Source organism: Zingiber officinale, chromosome 8B, assembly GCF_018446385.1.
Source record: "Zingiber officinale cultivar Zhangliang chromosome 8B, Zo_v1.1, whole genome shotgun sequence".
Classification (NCBI taxonomy): Eukaryota; Viridiplantae; Streptophyta; class Magnoliopsida; order Zingiberales; family Zingiberaceae; genus Zingiber; species Zingiber officinale.
In genome coordinates this window covers 82,550,865-82,558,833 of record NC_056001.1, presented here as the reverse complement: position 1 = coordinate 82,558,833, position 7,969 = coordinate 82,550,865, and positions in this window count along the sequence as shown.

The window sequence follows — 7,969 nt, the reverse complement described above, 5'->3', positions numbered from 1 at the left end:
AGAAAAGATTTGATATCTTTCCTTATTTGTAGATTGAAAGGAAGTTTTTAATTTTGAGAAAACTTTCCTTTTTTGTAACCATGTTCATGATTTAAAACAGAGTTTTAAAATTATAAATCTTTCCTTTTATAGTTTCTACAAAAGATTAAGAAAAGATTTGATATCTTTCCTTATTTGTAGATTGAGATGAAGATTTTAATTTTAGAGAAAACTTTCCTTTTTGTAAATCATCCACATGTTTTAATAGAGAGATTTTAATTTATAAAAGTTTCTTTTATAACCAACCATGAAGGGAAATTTTAAAGAGAAATTTTTATTTTAAAAATTTCTGGAAACAAATAAAGTTTTAATTTTGTGTTTAAAACTTTCATTGATTGGAGGATTAAAGGTGGCCGACCATTATCTAGTATTCCTCTCTTCTCTTCCTTGTGGTGGCCAGCCCTTCCTCTCTTCTTTCTCTTTCCCTTTTCTTCTTCCTTGGCTGGCGGAATCAACACTCTAGGAGACCCTTGGTGGTCGGATTTTGCTTGGAGAAGAAGGAGAGAAAGGAGGTTTTGTTTCTAGCATCCCTTGGAACTTGGTGGTGGTGGTCGAACCTCATCTTCTCTTGAAGTTCTTGTGGTGGTCGAAACTTGCTTGAAGAAGGAGATAGCTTGGGTGGATTCTCGTGTCAGTAGATCAGGGCCCACATGACGTCTGAGATAAGAAGAGGAATACGACAGAAGATCGTGAGGTCTATAAGCTATAAAAGGTATAACTAGTTATTAGTTTCCGCATCATAACTAGTTCATCTTTTTATTTAGATCTTGAAATACCAAACACAAGAGGCTAATGAATCTAGGTAATCGAATTAATGTTTTCGATTTTGTGTTTTTTTTGTTTTTCGAATTTGTGATTCGATTGTTCTTTTTAGTTAAACCTAGAGTTACTATAAGGAAATTAAATATTATATTTCTTTAAAAGGCTTTGTCTAAATGGTGGTGGATGATCCCATACCAAGAAGGCCTAGTGTCTCGCCATGCAGTCCTGGAAGCCAATTTTAAAAATTAATATTTAATTAAATTTGTAACATGTGTGGATTTGGATCAATAATGTTAAGCATCGTTTGTGATCCAAGTCTAAACCACTAAGAACAGATAAGTTAAATTTGGAATCAATAATGTTAAGTTCCGTTTGCGATTCCTAATTTAATTTCTAAAGAACACAATAGGTTGTTAGTAAAGGTTCAAGACTTGTACAAAATTTTTGTACAGGGGAACCAGTATGATATTCCGCATAGCAACCAACAGGTATTTCTCTTGTGAAATCCGCCAATATATTTTGTCCCCAGGGCGTAGCACAGATGGGGAGTGCATGGTTCTGTGGCTGAAAGGTCCAGGGGTCGATCCCCGGGGTGTCACTGCCTGGGGTTAACGTCTCCGCTATGCACTTTCCACCTGTATACCTGCATTTACCTCCCTCCATATCCGTGGGACCGGCTCTAGGGGGGCCGCTGATGTGGCGGTTCCACATTTTTTTTTTCTTATGAAATCCACCAAAGCTTGAGCTTTGATGGTCGTCCGAGGCTGATACTGTATGTCATATTCACTGCGCTCGATCGTCTATTTGATTAATCTTCTAGATGCTTTTGGGTTAACAAGCACTCGACCAAGAGTCCTATTAGTTAATACTATAATTGGATGAGACAAAAAAAATAATGGCGTAACCTCCGAGCTGCGAGAACCAATCCATAAGCTAACTTCTCGAGTGTCGTATATCGACACTCTCCCCCATTTAATAAATGGCTCATAAAATATACAGGTAACTATTCTTTTTCTTCTTGCTTTACTAATATAGAACCGACAGTATGATCGTTAGCATATAAGTACATCCACAAAGTTTCTCCAACTATTGGTTTAGCTAATACAGGAAGAGAGACAAGTATTCTTTTAACTCCTCGAATGCCTTGCTACAATTCTCATCCCATTGAAACTTAGTCGCTCATCGAAGTACCTTAAAGAAAGGGAGACCCCGATCGACCGACCGAGAGATGAAGCGTGATAGAGCAGTAATCCTCCTTGTCAATCTCTGAGCTTCCTTCAAGTTCTTTGGGGGAGCCATGTCTTGCAATGCTTTCACCTTGCTGGGATTGGCCTCTATGCCTCCCTCAGTCACCATGTTTCCTAGGAACTTCCCGCTCTTGGCCCTGAATAAACATTTGCTGGGATTGAGTTTGAGCCCATACCTTCTCAGAGTCCTACAAGTTTCTTCAATATCAGCACATAAACTAGAAGCCTTTATAGTTTTTATAAGAATATCATCCACATAAACTTCCATATTTCTACCAATCTACTTCTGGAAAACCTTGTTCATAAACCGCTAATAAGTATCTCCTGCATTCTTGAAACCAAAAGGCATAATATTATAGTAATAAGTACCTTCAGCAGTTATAAAGCTAACCTTTTCCTGATCGATCTTAGCAGATAAATACACCCACAAAGTTTCTCCTACAGTAGTTTAGCTAATATAGGAAGAGTAGACAAATATTCTTTTAATTCTTCGAACGCCTTGCTACAATCCTCATCCCATTGGAACTTGGTCGCTCGTCAGAGTACCTTGAAGAAAGGGAGACTCCGATCAGCGGACCGAGAGATGAAGAGGAACAGGGCAGTAATTCTCCCTGTTAATCTTTGAGCCTCCTTCAAGTTCTTTGGGGGAGCCATGCCTTCACCTTGCTGGGATTGGCTTCTATGCCTCATCCGGTCACCATGTATCCGAGGAACTTGCTGCTCCTGGCTCCAAATTAACACTTGTCGAGATTGAGTTTGAGCCCATACCTTCTCAGAGTCCTATAAGTTTCTTCAATATCAGCACATAAACTAGAAGCCCTTATAGTTTTTATAAGGATATCATTCACATAAACTTCCATATTTCTAACAATCTATTTTTGAAAAACCTTGTTTATAAGTCGCTGATAAGTAGCAACTACATTCTTAAGACCAAAAGGCATAACATTATAGTAATAAGTACCTTCAGCAGTTATAAAGCTAACTTTTTCTTGATCAGCCTTAGTAAGTGGGATCTGGTGATAACCATGATAAGCATCCAACATATTAATAAACTCACAATCAGCCATAGAATCCACCACTTTATCTATGCGGGGTAAAGGATAATAGTTTTTCGGGCAGGCCTTGTTGAGATCTCTGAAGTCAATACACACTCGCCATTTGATGCCCCAGCTTAGAAACTAGAACCACATTAGCCAACTAGCTTGGGAATTGTACTTCCGGGATATATCCTATTCTAATCAGCCCCGAAATCCCTCTTCTTTTTCTTGATCGGCCGGTCATCAAGATAAAAATGAAGAGTGTGCTCCATAGCTGTTGGCATATCACCTTTCACTTCTTTAGGTGTCTAAGCGTATACATCACTATTTTTTATCAAGCATTTTATTAAATCTTCTCTGAGTTCAGGATTCAGGTCGGAAGCGATATGTGTGGTAGCTTCCGATTGGTTAGGTTGTATTTGAACTTCTTCCTTTTCTTCATATATGAGAGTGGGTGGCCCTTCATGAATAGCGTTGATATCCATCCTTTGAGCTTTTCGGATGGCATTAGCTTCCGCCCTGACAATCTCCACATAACATTTACGTGTTGTTATTTGATCTCCTTTAACCTCCCATACTTGATCATCCATGGGGAATTTTATCTTTTGACAGAAAGTAGAAATGACCGCCTTGAGTTTATTCAAGGTCGGTCGACCCAAAATAACATTATAAGCTGATTGGGCATCCACCACTATGAAAACTGACCGGCGGATTTACATAAGAGGCTCCTCCCCCAGAGATATGTCTAATTTTATCTGACCCAATGATTGTACCTCATTGCATGTGAATCCATACAATGGAGTGACCATAGGTTGAAGCTCACTCGGGTCAATCTGTAACTGGTCAAAAGCTTGTTTAAAAATGATGTAAACAATGCTACCAGTATCAATAAAAGTACGTGAAATATTATAATAGGCTATAACAGCCTTGATTATCAGCGTATCATCATGGGGTACTTCTACCCCCACTAAATCTTGGGGTCTGAAACTGATCTCCGGGTCGACCACCTTTTTAGCACTACATGCGACGACATGAATTGTGCATGGCCTTGTGCTTGAGTTGATACCACAGGGAGAGGTAATATTCCTACCTGCGACCCGCTCGACTGATATTCAATCTTGAGCAGGTTATTTTGTCGAAGGTATTGCCTGCGATTCTGGATAGGAGAACGCCGACGGTATCGAGTATTGCCTGCTTGTTGATTCTTCAAAGTGAAACAATCCTCCGTATTATGAGTATTAGTCAGATGGTATACGCACCGTCTTTGGGGAAACTATTGAGGAGCTCTCACGTGTTGTACTACTTTAGGTCGTGGCTCGGGATGACGATGGGGTAGTCCGCCCGAGGTCCTTTAGGACGATGGACAGGTCCCTCCGGGCGGGCTACTGCTGAAACCGATGCAGGGGTGTTAACTTCTTTCCTACGAGCATCTTGAGTCTCTTCCACATTGATAAATTCAAAAGCCCGTTCAATTAATATATTGAAATTTTTAGGAGGATTCCTAACAAAATCCTTGAAGAAATCGTTATTATTAAGCCCTTGAGAGAAGGCGCTTACCAAGATCTCAGTAGTGGCTGATGGAACATCAATGGTCACTTGATTAAATCCCTTAATATAATCTCTGATAGATTCCTTAGGCCCTTGCTTAATAGAAAAGAGACTCCATGGAGTTTTATGATACCTTCGATTGCTAGAAAAATGATGTAAGAACACCTTATGGAAATCCTTGAAGCAGCGAATAGAAATCTCCGGCAGTCGCTTAAACCATCTCTAAGCCACTCCTCCAAAAGTGGTAAGAAACATCCGATATTTTACTCCATCAGTGAATTGTTGAAGAAGTGTTGCGTGCTCAAACTTGAGAAGATGATCTTTAGGATGAGTTGTCCCTGAATATTCTTTGACATTTAAGTTCTAATAGTGTTTTGTCAATGGATCATCCAACACTCGTTGAGAGAATGGAGTGACAATTCTTTCAGGAGAACTATCACTAGCTACTACCTTCCCCTTTCTCTTTTCCTTTACAGGGGTTTCTCCAGAGGATTCTTGAAGAGCTGCTCTCCATCCTCCTTGTTCCAGAGGTGTTCAAAAATAATCTTTAGGATGAGCCGGATCTCCTCCTTTGATTTCCTTCTCTCAATGATGGGAGGTTACAGACATCACCGGAGGTAGTATCACCGGTACTGTACCACCAGTATTCCCATGTTGTTGTTGTTGCTGTAATATCTTTTGTGCTCTAGCGTTGATGAGCAACTCCAGATCATCTTACGAGATAGTGATGATATTGGGTTTACCAGCTTCCTCCATCTTCGTATTCTGATATCCAGGTGAATAGATTCCCACAGACGGTGCCAAATTTGATCCTGTCTGAGATCTGCAGAGATGAGCGCTGGTTCTGATGAATGATGATAACCTCCGATGAAGACGAACTCTAATGATATGAAAAAACTCCTCCACGCTCCGACGCGCAATGAGATGAGCCAACAAAGCGTTAGTGACCTAAGACCGGGGTGGGGATCCCTGGCCAGGCCCTCCGACGCTCAAGTCAGTTCCTCCCCATGATGAAAGAAGAAGTAGAAGAAGAAGAAGAATCATAACTGAAGAAAAAAATAGAGTTCTGATGCTAGAACTTGCGTACCTCACCAACGGAGAAGATCCCTTTTTTTATACCACCTCATGTGACCTTCGTAGTCATGAGGTGTCCCGGTTCGTTAGAGTTTGTTAGGAGATGAAGTCATCTTCTATACTTCATGCAATAATCCTTTAAGGGATCTTTTTTGTCCCCAGATGTACCCGTTTTGTCATTTATAACACGTCATCATAATTAAAGAAGCTTCTAGAAGATATTTCTCGTCAAATATTCTGTTAAGCATGTTTCAGCCAATCATGTAAGTCGATCGTGTATTCTATTAGGAATGTCCCCTGTTGAATATGTTTCGGCTGGTCATTCAGGCCGGTCATATATACTGTTAAGAATAACTCCTACTGAATATATCTCGACCGGTCGTTCAAGCCGGCCGTATATACTGTTAAGAGTGCTTCCCACTGAATATATCTTGGCTGATCATTCAAGACGGTCGTATATACTGTTAAGAGTGCTTCCTGCTGAATATATCTCGGTCGGTCGTTCAAGACGATCGTGTATACTGTTAAGAGTGCTTCCTGCTGAATATATCTTGGCCAGTCATTCAAGCCGGCCGTATATACTGTTAAGAGTGATTCTTGCTGAATATATCTCAACCGATCATTCAAGTCGGTCGTATATACCATTGAAAATGCTTCCAGTTAAATATATCTCAGCCGATCAATCAAGCCGATCGTACATGCTGTTAAAAATACCTTCTGTTGATCCTTTCTTTATACTCAGGCAGGCTTTGCCTGGTCGAGCATGTACGACTGTGGAGGTGCTCACTCGGCCTACGGTCGACCGGTAAGATACTGAGAATATTATACAGGCCTACATACCTCTATGCTCGGGCGGGCTTTGCCCGGTCGAGCAATATGAGCGCGGGGGCACTTACTCTGTCTGCGGTCGGCCGATAAGATACTAAGAATATTATATAAGGCTAAATGCCTTTATGCTCAGGCGAGCTTTGCCCGGTCGAGTATGTATGAGTGCAGGGGAGCTCACTTGGCCAGCAGTCGGCCAGTACTGAGAATATTATATAAGACTAAATGCCTCTATCCTCGAGCAGGCTTTGCCCGACCTAGCATATATCAGCGCAGGCGGCGCTCACTTGGCCTGTGGTCGGTCAGTAAGATACTGAGAATATTATATAAGACTACATGCTTTTATGCTGAGCGAGCTTTGCCCGGTCGAGCATGTATGAGCGCGGGGGCGATCACTTGGCCTGCGGTCGACTGGTAATATACTGAGAATATTATATAAGGCTAAATGCCTCTATGCTCGGGCAAGCTTTGCTCGATCAGCATATATGAGCCCGAGGGCGCTCACTCGTCCTACAGTCAGTCGGTAAAATACTGAGAATAATATATAAGGCTACATGTCTCTGTGCTCAGGCGGGCTTTGCCCGGTCGAGCATGTATGAGCGCAGGGGTGCTTACTCGGCCTGCGGTCGGCCGATAAGATACTGAGAATATTATATAAGGCTAAATGCCTTTATGCTTGGGCGGGCTTTGCTCGGATGAGCATGTATGAGAGCGGGGCCGCTCTCTCGGCCTGCGGTTGGCCAACAATATATCCTTCCTATCTTTCTTAACCTGATCCCCTCATTCATTCGCTCGACCGATCTATCATAACCCGTATCACAAGGCTATCAACAAAATTATGGTAAAGTATCGTCATCCTATTCCAAAATTAGATGATATGCTAGATGAACTATATGGTTCTTGCATTTTCACTAAAATTGATTTAAAGTCTGGCTATCATCAAATTCGCATGCGTGAGGGAGATGAATGGAAAACTGCTTTTAAGATTAGGTATGGTTTGTACGAATAGTTAGTCATGCCATTTGGGCTAACTAATGCATCTAATGTTGGTCCCCGTGGGTGTTTTGATGTGATCAACCAAGTTGGTTAGGTCCTGCTGTGTTTGATCCCTGTGTCTGAGTGTGCAGGAGCTAAGGAGTGCAGGAAGTCGAGCGGAAGACGCAACTAGCGAGAAGGACGGCACGGGAAGGGAGCCGACGGGCTCGGTGCGTCCGAAGGACGAGAGAGCTGCGGAAGAGTACACCGGTGGGCGAGAAGAACGTGCGCGGCGTTCGAGGGACGTTAAGCCGGGGAGGAAGACTACTCGAGGAGAAGGTCGGGAATTGGATTTGGGTGAGCCCTTTTTCGGTTGGTCGCAATCACCCAAAAGATCGGAGCGTCGGAAATCAAAACAAAGGAAGAATCAGGCTGGAAACCGAGCTCAAGGCGCCCTCAACA